The following is a 15,977-nucleotide window of genomic DNA, read 5'->3' on the forward strand; positions in this document are numbered from 1 at the left end:
TGGGGATGGGGGGTGTGGAGGATTTGTTTGATTTGGGGTTGGGGGGTTATATGTTTTTGAAATAGACATCACCAAATTGGGACTGTGGCCGACGGGGGAGTCTTACCAAGCTGAATCCATCATAGCTTTTGATATTGTAACCCTGAGATCTGCCCACACTATAGCGCCCTTCCGGGTGCTGTCTTCTATATGTGATATGGTATGATGCTTAATAAAAAGATAAGTTTGAAAAAAGGGTAGTGGTGTTCAGAGTGTCTCAATAACTACCTGTATGTTCACTGTGTGAGACGTGCACACATTTTTCTCTCCACATCTATCCATCCAATACCTTACACCTCATCTTTTTCCTCTTCAGCACCCTCCCCTCTCTCTCCTATATGCACTTCCTCGAATCTCCTTCATTTCACCTCCCCAACAAATATACCCACTTACCTGTAAGCCCGCATTATCTTTTACTTTCACAGTGTCAATATTTCAACAACTATGTGCTCCTTCACACATAGTCGCACAGAACCGCTATTGCAACTGGAATACAGGAGCATTGCTCTGTACCATACATGGAGAGGGCAAGGATTTGATGACTATTAATTCTGAACACCTTTTTGTCCCACTGACTGACACTGTGAGAATCTAGTACTGCCTTCAACCTCAAGCGCAGAATGTTTAATCATGGTCTGTTAAAAACACCTATAAGTGACTCAATTGAAAGTATGCACTATACAAGAGTAATATGCAACATGAAACAAAACTACAGGGCCTCATTTATGAGGCCCCTTGCACCACCGGAATGTCACTTTTTGTGACGTACAGTGGCGCAGGAGCCTGCTCCGTATTTACTTAGCCTTACTATGCCACTTTTTTTGGCTTAACCACTCGCGTACGCACGTTGGCCAACGGCCGTTGCGAGTACTACCTCAGTAGTGCTGCGCACATCCGTTGGCCGACGCAGCCCGCCCGTGCAAAAAAACTACTGCACAGTGTGTGTGTGTGTACAAAATCATTACACATTGCCTCCTTAGTTTAGCCTGACTGCTCTGTTACCAATGTACCTGAGGATGAGCACAGGTAAGCTTAGTGTGTACTACACTTACCCGGACAAGAAAGTGGGTCCCCACTTGGACAGGGTGCAAACCGCTGCCAACTAGGAGACCCCGTTTCTAACACTCCCCCAGTTGCTTGACTTGATTTGGTGGGATTAAAATTAAAAGCCTTAAAAAACTCAAATTTTGGGGGCATGGTTACGGCGCCTGTCAAGATGGCTGCCTAGGGATTCCGCTCCGTAATATCGTGACCGGCTCAAAACTCCCCGGTGTGTTTCCCGCTACATTCCTCACTAGAATCTGCCCGCATCCTGCACCGGAATATGCAGTGCCTTCGGTGAGGTGATTTTCGACCTTGAGAGTGACGCGCTTCATCCTATTTCAGCCACCGCACCGTTCTCCTCACGGCGCCCGCCATTTTAGGTGCGCACCTGCCGTGAATGACTTACTAACGCAGGCGGCAACAAGAGCACCTTACCGCTAATGTCTTTTATCCTTGGATAATACGACCTCTCTACTGCTCTTACCATCAGCATCAGTTTTTAACTTTCTCCTATAGTTATGTAAATCCTGCTTAGGAATGTTCATGACTGAGAGGCTCATAATTTTCTGTGACCAGTGCTCTGCCTTATTTATTTGAACTTGCGATGCTTTGTCTTTCAAGGAATCCTGCCACTTTTTCTTCAGGATTACGTGGTGAATTCAGTAAGACAATTTTTGCATCTGCATACGTCACGCTTCATTCTGCCTCACAGCTGCACCCTATTCTTCATGACGCCCGCCAGTTTAGGTGCATGCCCTGTCAAAGTGCCTCTTATGCTCATAATAATGCACTGCATGCACTCATATTTACCTCATTTTGTTCCTAAATTTGCCATTTCAGCATATGCACCTCCTCTATCAACCAAAGACATTAGTTGTTATATGCTGGGTGTCATTTGAATGTAAACCTTTATTTTTGCATCACTATGCGCACGTCTTCTTCTACAAGAAAGGATACTGTTGGTTCTGCAGCTTAACTCTTGTCTATAATTTGGATTTCAATCTCCTTCACAAGTTGTCTGCCATTGCCTGCAACCAGCGCATTTCCGTCGAGCTGATACTTAAAGGACCCCCTGCCTTTCTTGACCTTTCCTGACTGACTTGGAATTTCTGTTACCTTCTTCAATAGGTCAGCCACATTTCCTTTATTGCTCTTTACTTTTCTTGCTGAACTATTTTTGATTTTTCTCCTTCCAACTCAGTTGTCCATTATTATTTTTGGCGCTGAGCTCAGATATTTATGGGAAGGCTTCGTAAACCAAAATTTGTTTTTGTTCCAACGAGAACTGTTCCTCTTGAAACACCTCCACCTTCTTCACCATCAGTTTCTCCTAGCACAAACCAAATGGCTGGAGTAACCTCTAACCATTTCTCCTCAACACAACCTACCTCAAGCAAGTACTCTCCACCTACCTCCTCCTCATCTAAGCGCTTTAAGCATGATCCTCCATTTCCTGACAAAGCATCATCTCTCATTTCGATGGAGTTGCTTTTGGAGGAATTACGCGCTTTGCGTCCATTTGTGGAGCAGACCAACAACAAAATGCAATTTCTTGAGGATAAATCGTCTACTATGGAAAACAGAGTGGCTTCAATGGAACAACAAGTCTCGGAGATACAGGTTAACTCTCAACGCATTTCCTCACTGAAAAAAACAGTTCTCACCCTTCAATAATACACTGAGGACTTAGAAAATAGAAACAGGAAGAATAATCTACGTGTATATGGTTTGCCGGTATCCTTAGAGGGTGACGACCCTGTAGCGTTCTTCACCTCCTTTCTTCCGAAACTCCTGGAAATGCCATTTACCATTTCTCTCAACATCCAAAGAGCTCATAGGCTCGGTCCTCGTTTACCTCCCTCATCAGCTCCGGGCAAGCCAAGAGGTGTTATCATTCTTTTTTTGAGGTTTACGGACATTCTCTCAGTTCTATCCGCTGCTAAATCGAAGCGTCACATTTCCTGGCTAGGTCAGAGGGTGTTTTTGTCTCAAGATGTTTCCAATGCTACTGCGTCTAGAAAAAAAGAGTTCCTGAATATTTGTGCTCCTCTTCGAACTCTTGGTCCCAGATATGGTTTATTCCATCCATGTATTTGCAAAGTGACATTCCAAAACCAAACATGGACCTTTCAAGATCCTGCGGAACTTAAAAACTTTATCCATATCCACACTACCAACGGCATGGATACTACTAACTCTTCCAGTGGCTGATCATTTAATCTTTCTTTTTTCCTTACAGGATTTTTGCTGATGTCTCCAAATTTTTCTTTCCATATGTTCTACAATAGTTCTGTTTCTTGATGTTCCTTATATAAGTAATGTTCTTTGCGTTGATTACCTCATTTAGTTATTGCTCATTTAAGACAGCATACGTTTCTCAGGTTTATCATATTTCTTGTTGCATGTTAGCTGGTCCAGCTTTTCCTCATGTATGATCCTAATGTTATTGTCTTTCATGTCTATTCACGCAGATCTATTTTTTTACTCTTCAGTCCACATGATTCCCTCCCTATTTTCTTCTCGTCCTGATGCGGTCTGGACGTACAATATCGGGAGGCTTGTCTTGTCGTGTGTCACCACTGCCCCGTTGTCCTTTTCTTGTTTCCCTCAGGTATGTTATTCTCAGTCATCCTTTTTGGGTATGTACTGTCTATTCTTGTATTTCTCCTCTCTCTCCCTGTCCCCCTTTTCGTTTCTTTGCCTTCTCTCTTAATGCATATACTCTTCTTTCTTCCCTCTATAGCTAGCTCCTCTTTTCCTACATACATCATTTTTATTTCCTGGAATGTAAAGGGTTTTATTAATCCCATTAAAAGACAGAGAATCCTTTCCCACCTAGCTTTGTATAATCCAGATATAGTTTTCTTGCGGGAAACACATCTGACAGAAACTGGATCACTTAAGTTAAAAAGAAACTGGGTGGGTACGGTCGTATTCTCTCCATCTACTAATAAAAAGAATGGTGTTGTCACCTATGTCATAAAAAATAGAAATGTAAAATCTTATCACAAGAAAATGACACTGATGGTAGCTGGGTTCTAGCAAAGTTATCAATTCATTCTGTTCTTCTAACCGTTTTCAATGTTTATGGTCCTACACAGCCATTGATTACGCAAAAGCCGCCTTTCACACGGTCTGCCATCGCACTCTAAAGACACGCCTCCTAGAAGTTAGAATCCAGGAAAAGTCTCTCGACTGGACCACGTCCTTCCTCCCCGGCAGAACCCAGACCGTCCGCCTCCCACCCTTCCGATTCGTAGCCACCGATATCATCTGCGACGTCCCCCAAGGCTCATCCCTCAGCCCAACGCTGTTCAACATCTACATGGCCCCCCTCGCCCAAGTGGCCCGCCATCACGACCTCAACATCATCTCCTATGCTGACGACACCCAGCTCATCCTCTCCGTCACTAAGGACACACACACCGCCAAAACCAACCTCCACGAGGGAATGAAGGCTATCGCCGACTGGATGAGGAGCAGCCGTCTGAAGCTGAACTCGGACAAGATGGAGGTCCTCATCCTCGGACCCACCCTCTCAGCCTGGGACGACTCCTGGTGGCCGACCACACTGGGAACAGCACCAACACCCACCGACCACGCATGCAACCTAGGTTTCATCCTCGACTCCCTCTCCATGTCTAAACAGGTCAACGCCGTCTCCTCCTCCTGCTAACAACACCCTCCGCATGCTCCACAGGATCTACAAGTGGATCCTGACGGAAACAAGAAGAACGGTGACACAGGCCCTCGTCTGCAGCAGACTGGACGACGGCAATGCACTCTACGCAGGAATCCCAGCCAAACACCTATGACGACTACAACGCATCCAAAACGCCTCCTCCTGACTGATCGTCAACGTCCCCCGCCGTAACCACAGCACCCCCCACCTGAGAGACCTACACTGGCTCCCCGTCGACAAGAGGATCACCTTCAAGCTCCTCACACACGCACACAAAGCACTCCACATCGCCAGACCAGCCTACATTAACAGCAGACTCAGCTTCCACTCCCCCACCCACCAGCTCCGCTCCGCCAGCCTCGCCCTCGCCGCTGTCCCCCACATCCAACAGATGACCTCCGACGGCAGATCCTTCTCCTACATCACCGCCAAGACCTGGATCACCCTCCCTACCAACATACAGCAGACCCAAGACCTACTCACCTTCAGAAGGCTCCTCAAGACCTGGCTCTTCGAGCAGTAGCAGCACCCCCCCCCCCTCAGCGCCTTGGGACCCTCACGGGTAAGTAGCATGCTTTCAGTACTCTGATTGATTGATTGAAAAGTGTATTCAATTTCGAGATGATTTCTTCATTGTAGGTGGTAACTGCAACCAAATTGTTGATCCGTTTCTTGATCGCAAAATCCACAGTCTGCTTTACTCCTCATAAGACTCACAAACAATTTCTAGATACCATTTCTCAGACACATCTCATGGACCTTTGGAGGCTTTCTCACCCTGACACTCTTGATTACTCTTTCTTCTCTCCTCCTCATGCTTCTCTTTCTCGCCTAGATTATATCTTTCTTTCTCAATCTTTATGTCAAAATGTACTGTCTTCCTCTATTGAACCCATTGTTATATCTGATCATGCCCCAATTGTTACAGGCCTTGACTTACTTCCTCCCCACCCAAAATCCTCTCGCTGGCGTATTAATAATTCCCTACGTACGACCCTCTTTTTTCCTCCTCCTTTCGTCTTTTACTAGGGAATTCTTCAAGTTCAATTCTGACTCTGATTCCTCTCCCCATATCAAGAGGATTCATCATAGATTTTGTCTCTAAAAAAAAGAATTGTTTCCTTCAAAAGCAGAAATCTACTTTAGCGCATATTAAACATTTGGAGCATGAATTTTATACTTCCTCAAGAACCTCTATTTCATCTGAATTGATACGAGCTAAGATTGAGTTCAACATATCTTCCAATGACAATGCATCATCAATGCTCCTCTGCAGTAGCGCTCGTTACTATGGTGGTCATATTAAGGCAGGAAAACTCTTAGCAAATTACCTCAAATCCCGTAAAGAACATACCCTTATAGATTCTATTTACTCCTCTGATAATTCCCTTCTGTATAAAGATCAGGAAATTCTTGACAAATTTAAATTGTTTTATCAGAATCTCTATACATCCGAATCTCCCCCTTCCTCCACTCTCATTCAGACTCATCTTGACAAACTTTCCCCTCCCTCTATCTCACATCTCAATCTTCTTGATCTTGAAAAAGATCTTTCACTTAAGGAACTTTCTACCGCTTTAAGCACCCTCACTAAAGGGAAATCGCCTTGCCCTGATGGATTCTCTGTTGAATTTTATTTACATTTTTCTGATCTACTGCTCCCCAAACTCTTAACGCTCTTTCATTCATTTTTTTTTGACTGGCAAAACAGAAGGCACTTTTCGGGAAGCCACTATTTGCCTCATTCCCAAAGATGGTCGTGATTCTCAATTCTGCAAAAATGACCGCCCAATTTCCCTTGTTAATGTTGACTACAAATTATTTGCTAAGATGCTTGCATTACGCTTAGACCCCCTCATGCCCCATCTTATTGGTATAGAGCAATGTGGTTTTGTTAAAGGTAGACTAACTTCCGACAATTCTCGTCTTTTTCTCAATGTTTTAAATAAATCTCCCTCTCTTTCCTCTTCTTTGGCCGCTATTTCAGTTGACGCAGAAAAAGCTTTTGTTAGAGTTGATTGGTCTTTTTTGTTTGCATCATATTGCTTATTTCTTTACTATATTCTGCCCCGAAAGCCTCGGTCTTAGTTAATGGTCGCATCTCTTACTATTTACCTCTCCAACGTGGCATTCGACAAGGTTGTCCTTTCTCCCCTCTTCTACTCGTTTTCGCCCTTGAACCCTTTTTGACTTCTATTTGTAACAATGAGTCCATTTCTGGTTTTCCTTACAGTGATCATCAGCTGAAGCCCTCTGCGTATGCAGATGATATTCTTTTATTTATTTCTTCTCCTGAAACCTCTATTCCCCCTTTAATGTCTGAATTTGAATCCTTTTCACTGGTTTCTTGTTATAAAATTAACTTAGACAAGACTGAAATTCTTCGTCTTATATAATGTTGTCTTCCCCACTCTTTCTCTGCCACTGGATTTGTGTGAAATAGTACAAAAATTAACAGCCTGATTCATCAAGCCGAAATCGGCTCGCAAAGGGCCAGATTCTGAGAATCTGGCCCTTTGGGAGCGCTATTTTTGCATTTGGGATTCATCATCCCAAATGCAAAAATCGGTAATAGCGATTTCGCTATTTTGCGAGGAATTACATTTAAGGAATCTCTATTTGAGATTCCTTAAATGCAATTCATCATCCATTTAAAAATTGCGAATTCGCAATTTCGGCCTGCTATTTACCGCGAGGTCAAACCTCGTGGTAAATAGCGAAAACTTAGAAAAATGCTTTTAAAAGCATTTTTCTAAGTTGCATGTTGCACACACACATGTCCTTTGGACATGTGTGTGCGCAACACCTGTTTCAATGTGCATTTAACGGGTGCTACAGGGTGTCCTTTGGACACCCCTGGCACCCTTTAAATAGTTATCTTATTTGCGATTAGCAAATTGCTAATCGCAAATAAGGAATACTCCCCATTCATTCCTATGGACCTTTTGGCCCACAGGAATGAATGGGGAGTTATTCCTTATTTGCGATTAGCAATTTGCTAATCGCAAATAAGGAATGTGTAGGAATCGCATTTCTTTATGCAATTCCTACATGAATCCCATTTTGCAAGTCCTTAATAGCGATTCGTTATGAATCGCTATTAGGGGCTCGCAAAACGGGAGATTGATGAATCAGGCTGTAAGTACCTAGGCATTTGGTTATCCAATTCCATCACCTCTTCCATAAAAATTAAACATGTCTGCAGCCTTATCTCGTATTGAGAAACTAACATCCTCTTGGAACCCTCTTTTTCTTTCTTGGTGGGGTCGCTTAGATTCAATTAAAATGATGATTGCTCCAATTCTAATTTATATCCTCTTCATGCTTCCTGTTCACATTCCTGCTCTCTATTCCAAACGTATTGACTCATGCCTTTCCAGATTTCTCTGGAAGAATAAAAAATCCAGAATAGCTTTATCCTCTCTTCGTAAACCAAAGTCTAACGGTCGCGTGAACATTCTGAATTTTCATCTTCATCATAAATCCATCTTCCTTTGCCAAGCCTCAAAATGGCTCATATCGGACCCCTCCACCTTGACTCCTCTTTGGCTCCTTATTGAGCAAACCTTATAACTATCCCATTCTTTCGATGAAATTATCCGCTTTTCTACCAAAACCTCTCAAACCTCTCTTCTCTTATTTAGACATACCTGTTCCTTATTTAAAACTTTGGTCCGCCCTATTGTTATTTCTTGTGAATCCTTCTTAGAATCCCCTCTTTGGCATAACTTGCTTATCCTCTTAAATAACAGGCCCATTTTTGGGAAGTTATGGCGATTGAAAGGTATTGTATGGGTTAATCATCTTTTTGACGGTCCCTCTCCTTGCTCCTTTCCCCACTTTTAATCCTTATTCCTTTGCCCTCGCTCCTTTCTTCGACAGTTTACCACTCTTATGGCAATGGATGTATGACGTTACAACGCATACTTTTACCATGCATACCTTTACAACGCGGTTTTTACCACGCATACCTTTACAACGCATAGCGCTTAGAGGTGCTGGATAGTGGTAAGTATAATTTTCTATTCCAACTCCAGTCCCCGTGGACACTAGGGAAGGTGTTGGATAGAAAATTAAATGTATTCCCTATCCTAGAGCGCCCCCCAGCGCAATGCGTTGTAATGCCAGCGTTGTAATGGTATTGCGTGGTAAAAAATGCGTGGTAAAGGTTGTATACCTATTTTTTTTTTTTTAATATCTTTTTATTGCAGAATCAGAAATAAAACCATTCAATAGGCCAACCTGCACACTTAAGGCTCCCAACAATTAGTATGACAGAAATACAATACACAGCCATTCAGCCCACATCCCGGAGGCTGGGCGGCGCTTCAATGAACCAGTTTTCCGGAAGTGCCTCAGTGCGTGCCCTGTCCGAGCCATAGGTCAGTCATATCGTATAGTATCCGCTTTTACCCCATAACATCTAACCCCCCCCCACACCGCCAAGCCCCAGGCTGCACCCACTGTCGCTCCTTGCAAATTTACTCTACGATCTCGCTGGGCCATCCGGGTCCGATAAGCTACCTCGGGGGGTCAGCCCACCCACTCCATGAACTCCCTCCCCCTCCCTCCCCCCCACCAACTGCTGCTAATGCGGGTTCCAATAATCTTTCCCTGCTCTGAGGCACGTCCTCCACTAGGATATTCAGACAAACATGTAATCCCCATGGAATCCCTTCCTATTCCTGATCTTCCTCCTCGCCGTCTGTTATATAGTCCCGTAATGCCTGTACTACCAGCTCCCAGGACCGCGCCAGTTCCAGACTTTTCTCGTTGCCAGTTCTAGTTGCCTGACGCATCCTAATCACACTCTCACATCCCGACCACTTCAACAGCTCATTCCTCCATCTCCGCACAGACGGGCCCTCCTTAGACTTCCAATGCCAAGTGATTTCACGCTGTGCCAGTATTATTCCCAAGTCAATGAATTTGCTCGTTACTTTAGTCTTCCTGGTATGCGGGAACCAGAGGAGCAGACATGCAGCCATATCAAAGTCTACCTCCCTGTCCGTGATAGCGTTCAGACGTTCTCCCACTTCCGGCCAGTATTCCCCTAACTTCGGGCACCCCCATAGCATGTGGTCCAGATCCACCTCTGGCTCCAAACATCTCGGGCACATGGCGTCTAGCACCTGGAAGTGTCGTCGTAACCTCTCCGGGGTCAAATACGCCCTATGGACAATGAAAAAATGCACCTGCTGAAACCGTGCATTCCTCGTCCCTTTCCAGGTCCTATGCAACACTTGGCCCCAGATGGTGTCCGGTATTTGCTTACCTATGCTGACCTCCCATCGCGACTTCAGCGCCTCCAAAGGCGCTAGTCCCTCATTTAGCATTCTGGCGTGGAGGCAAGTCACAGCCTTAATGGTGCCCGCGGCCATCACCACATACTGGCACGCCATGGTCACCTCCGGCTCCACCAGCCCTCCCCCCCAATGCCGCTGCATCGCTGTCACTACCGCCGCACGTAGTAAGAAGGTTCCACTTGGCAGGCCGAATAGTTCCTGTAAAGTCCGGTACGGGACTAGCGTCCCGTCCATATAGAGGTCTCCCACCATCTGCAAGCCCAGTTCTTCCCACGTCAATAATTGGGACCAATCGCCCCCGTGCGGCAGTGCGGTCAGCATTCCCAGCGGTATCTCCGGTGCATACGGCCGGTGCTTCTTCGCTCTTTTCAGGTTCCTATTCCAACACATTCTAAGCGTCTTTTCCTCTATTGTAAGATCTCTCGCATCCAGTTTCTGTTGCATCACGATAGACGACAAGACATGTCTCTGGATGCGAGTCCCTCGGTCGCCTTCTGGTCCCCTGAATTCCCTGGCTACGTTCTGCGTCAGAACCTGGAGTTGCGCTGCTAGATAATATAACTCAAAGTCGGGGATGGCCATCCCCCCCTCGCTCTTGGGCCGTGTCAAGGTAGTCAGTGCTACCCTTCGCCGTCCATGGCCCCAGAGGAAGCCGGTCACCAACGTCTTCAAGTCCCTAAAGATTCTCTGCGGGATCCACACCGGCAACGTTTGGAAATAATAGAGTAGCCGCGGGAGTGCCACCATCTTCAACAGTGCTACCCGACCCAGCACGGACAGTGGGAGAGAGGCCCAGAAATCCATACAACTCTTCAGCGCACGGATACAGCGCTCCACATTCCCCTCTAGGAGGTCAGCTGCGTCGTGGTAGATGCGCACCCCTAGATAAACAAAACAGGAGGGTTCCCACACCACCGTTCTTGTGAGCTGTGGGCAGAGCGTAGTCTTCCTCAAAGGAAATACACAGGTCTTGGTCCAATTCACCCTGAGGCCTGACAGCCTCCCGAACCTGCCCAGCATGTCCACCGCGCCTTCCAGTGCCCTCCCAGGATCAGCCAGGTACAGTAACAGATCATCGGCATATAGCGATATATAGTGCGATTCAGGTCCCTGCGCTATCCCGTCATATACGGTGCCCGATCTTGCCTGCGCTGCCAGCGGCTCCATTGCCAAGGCAAAGAGCAGAGGAGACAGCGAGCAGCCCTGCCGCGTGCCCCTACAAACCGGATAAGCCGGAGAGACCATGGGCCCCAGCCGCACCCGCGCCTTAGCCGAGGAATAAAGCACTCTCGTCCAACTCCGAAACCCTTCCCCAACTCCAAACTTCAGCAGCACTCCATCCAGGTAATCCCATTCTAAGCTATCGAACGCCTTTTCGATATCAACTGCCAATACCACCGGGTCCTGCTCCGCCGTGGCGGCATCATCAATGACCCTGACCAATCTACGGATATTCATCGAGGTGCTCCTGGTCGGGATGAATCCCGCTTGATCCCTATGTACCAAGGTGGCCATCTGCGGTAGGAGTCTGGTAGCCAGGATGCGACTCAGGATCTTATAATCCACTGTTAACATAGACAATGGACGGTAAGAGGATACGTCTAACGCGTCCCTGCCCGGCTTCAACAGCGGCACCACCAGCGCCTCCCTCATAGAGTCAGGTAACCGCCCCACCTGTTTCGCCTCCGCGTACACTATCAGCAGCCTGGGCGCCAGGATATCCATGAATTTAGCGTAGAACTCAATCGGCAGCCCATCCACCCCAGGCGTTTTGTTTCGTGCCATGTGTTTAATTGCCCCTCTTATCTCTGCTAGGGTGATGGGGCCCCCCAGGTCCTGCGCGTCCTCTTTATCCATTGACGGTAAGGGGATCCAATCTAGGTAGTCACCTATCTCCGAGGCCTCCGCCTCGAGGTGGCTTGCGTACAGTCCCATATAGTAGGACTTGAAGCGCCCCAGGACCGCCGATTGCGAGTAGATCACTTCCCCATCCTCGCGTCTTATACTCATTATCGGGCACCCTCTAGGTTCTGGATCAGCCAGCTTGGCAAGGAGCGTGCCCACTTTATCCCGCTCCTCATGCACTCTAATAGCATACAACTTATAGTCATAACACAGCAGTCTTTCCGTCTCGGTCGCCACCACCTCTTTAGCTTGCAGCAATCGTTCGTGCAACTCCGGCCTCTCGGGTCTTCGCCGTTCCAGCCCTCTCAACACTTCCTCTGCTTTCGTAAGGTCATTCAGCACCGTCCCTCTCACAGTCAGAAACCTTCCCATGCATACCCCTCTCACCACCACTTTCATTGCATCCCATTCGATCGATCTAGTCGCTGCTGAGCCTGCATTATCTGTAAAATAGCTGTCTATGCCCTGGCGGACCGAGTCGCTGAACGCCGGATCTTCCAGCGTATCCGGACGAAGTCGCCATGATGGAACAGCCGATCTCGCCAGCTGCCACTGCATGGAAAGCAACAGGGGATTATGGTCCGAAATGGTCCTGGACAGATACTCAGAGTGAGTCACTACATTCGCCAATGAGCTGCTGCACAGCACTGAATCTAGTCTGACGTGGAGGTCGTGCAGCGCGGAGAAGTAAGAGTAATCCCTGATCTCGGGGTGTTGCGCCCTCCACACATCCACCAAGCCCCACCTGTCCTGCCATTCCCGTCTATGAGTTGCTAGTCGACGCACTGGGGAGTCTACTAGAGGTGGGTGTGACCTATCTAACAGCACATCAGAGATGGAGTTAAAATCCCCAGCCAGCAAGATAGGGCCCGCCAAATAATACGCCAGTGAGCGCGATAAATCCTCAAACAAATGAGCTTGATCAGAGTTGGGGGCATAGATGTTGCACAGCACTACCTCCCTACCATACAGTCGGCCCTCAACTACCACATATCGACCCTGGGGATCTATTCTCTGACTCGTGACTTGAAATGGCGTGCCCGCCCGTATCCATATCAACACCCCTCTGGCGTATGCCGAGTATGTCGTGCCAAACACCTGACCTCGCCACCTCTTCTGTAAAGCCCCGCACTCCTTCTGTGTCAGGTGAGTCTCCTGAAGCATTGCAATCTGAACGCCCCGTCTCACCAAGTAGGCATGTACCTTGTGGCGTTTCACCATCGTTCGAATACCACGGACATTCCATGTGACATATTTCAAATTAGGTAACGTCCCCATAAAGCTTCGTTCCTTTCAGTGGCGCTAGCCAATAGATGATTCCCGCATTGCAGCAATTGTACAGCCCCTTCAAAACATTTCCCCAAACTCCCATTAACCCCCTCCCCAGGACAGGACCTAATAACCCAGCTTCAGCCCCGTTCCAAACCTTAAACACCCCACACATCACACTAACCTGTGGTCGTCACCACAGAAGACCTTAAGGGTCTGAAAAGGCCTATGGAGCCCTGAATCAGGACGGCAGAGCTATCACCCCGCGCCCATAGTCCCATACTGCTTACGCAGCCCCATACCTGGCAGTCGTAAAGGTTGTATACCTATGGCAATCATCACTGACATTTACTATTCTCTCCCTTCCTCACCCTCACCTGATACCCCAAATTCTCTTCTTAAAATACTCCGTACTCCGTACTCTACCCAAAGCCTCCCTTATATATAAATTCCTTTTAGCCCCCAATCCAAATTGGGTCAAAACTAAACTGGAACTCTCTTGGGAACTGGATCAAGGATGCGAATGGTCTATAATTTTTTGGGACAAACTCTGGACCAGGTCCTTAAAAATTTCTCGCTCTGCCTCTCTTACTCAGTCTATGTTTTTTATTTACCACAGACTTGATCTTTCCCCTGTTTCTTTGGCTCATTTTAATTTTTCTACTGACTCTAACTGCTGGACTAGTGGCTCTTCAAATGCTGACCTCCTTCTTCTCTTTTTCCTCTGCCCTTCGGTTTCTGACTTCTTCTCGTTGAGTCGTGCTTCCATCTCCTTGCGACAAGCAGTTTCTCAGAAGGCCCAAAACAGCAGCAGACACTTCCAAAAGAACTCTCGGGAGCTGGGGGGTGAAGTCTGTTGTCCCTGAGACTTCAGCAGGAGGCAAATTCTTTTCCAAGCCCTTGGAGATCCTTCACAAGTTGAAAGCAAAGTACACAAAGTTCCTTTCTCCTTCCTTTTGCAGTAAGGCAACCACTGCAGGCCAATCCCCCAAGCAGCACTTCAGCGTGGGAATAGTCTCTCCTCAGTTTCTTCAGGTTCCTCTCCTCAGTAAAGGTTTCTTCTTGTAGTCCAAAGTGATCTAATTTCATGTGATCAGGGTACCAATATTTATACCTTAAATCCTATGTTCTCTGAGGGGAGAGGGGCCTTTGCCCAGTCCAAACCAGTTCTGAAGCACTCTGTTTACAGACATCTCCTTTCCTTTAACAGTGCAGGGCAGGCACATCAGACACCCCACAGGAGGCGGAGCCAGCATTGTGGAGGGCAAGTATAGTCCTGGAGCACTTTGTTTACAGGACTCCTTCTCTTCTTTCAGTGTGCAGGGCAGAGACATCAGCAACTCCCCAGGGGTGGAGCCAGCATTGTGGAGGGCAGGCACAGCTCTATTCAAGGTTCAGGTGCAACTCCTCCCTCCCATCTAGATGCAGATCTCTCTATTCACCACCGGGTGACTCAGCCTGTCTCCTTGAATTCCCCAGCCTTGTCACTCACAACACCAGACATAGGAATACACAACCTAGCAGAGGCAGGTTTGAATGGTTAGACAAGCAAATACCTACTTTCTATAAGTGGTATTTGCAAACCCAGAATATTAAAATAAACTTTACTAAAAGATGTATTTTATTATTCTGAGTTCAGGCATACTAAACTCGAATTTCTACCATGTTCTCTGAGTCTGTTAGAATTTTAAAATGTAATAACTCTAACAGCCCATTCTAGCCTATGGAGAACAGGTAGCCTTGCAATAGTGAAAAACGAAATTGGCTGTAATTCACTATTAAGCCATGCTACACACACCAGGGCTTGTCCTACCTTATACTTATAATGCATCCTGCCCTTGGGCCTACCATAGGGGTGACTGATATGAATAAAAGGGAAGGTTTAGGGACTGAGAAGTGGGTGCACTTGCCCAGTCAGCATGACAGTACCATACTGCACGCAGGTTCTACAATGGCAGACCTTGGACACATTTTACAAGGCTGCTTCCGTGGGTGGCACAAGCAGTGCTGCAGGCCCACTAGCAGCATTTGGATTTACACGGCCTGGGCACACTCAGTGCACTAGACTAGGGTCTGATAAGTAAACCAAATAGCCAAACATGAAACCACTGATTGATACATCAATTTACAATAGGGAGCACTTGCACTGTGGCACTGAATAGCAGTGGCACAGTGCCCAAAGCATACAACACCAGCAAAAATACATGAGGCAACAGCAAAAAATGGAAGGGAGACCCACGCCAATGGTGCCAGGTCTAACAAATATGGCTTCTGCTTGTTCCAAGAAACATAGCTAACTGACCTACTATTTAAATCTGGTTACACTACCAGCTATGTTAACCCAATGCCATCTGCATGTGGTAGGGATTCGGAGGGTCTCTTGATCCGGGCCCCAATTGACTGAAGCCTTCATATGGAATCTTTGAGCATTGATTCCCCTGACATCCTAGGGATAAAAATCTTTTTGCCAGATGGGGCTTTCTTGTATCTCTTTTATGTTTATCTTAGGCCTAGGAATAGGAACATGGAATCTCCAACTTTAACCTTTCTGCAGTACTTTATTAGCTCCTTTAAGGCTAAGAACATGATTGTTATAGCCAGTGATCTGACTATTATTTTTGGGTGCACAGACATAATATCGACTCCAAAATATCGTTTGGACAGAATATCGAGTCAAAAATATCGTTTGGACAAAATATCGACAGGACAGAATATAGACAGCCAAAATATCG

The sequence above is a fragment of the Lissotriton helveticus genome, chromosome 9 (assembly GCF_964261635.1).
Source record: "Lissotriton helveticus chromosome 9, aLisHel1.1, whole genome shotgun sequence".
NCBI classification, from domain to species: Eukaryota; Metazoa; Chordata; class Amphibia; order Caudata; family Salamandridae; genus Lissotriton; species Lissotriton helveticus.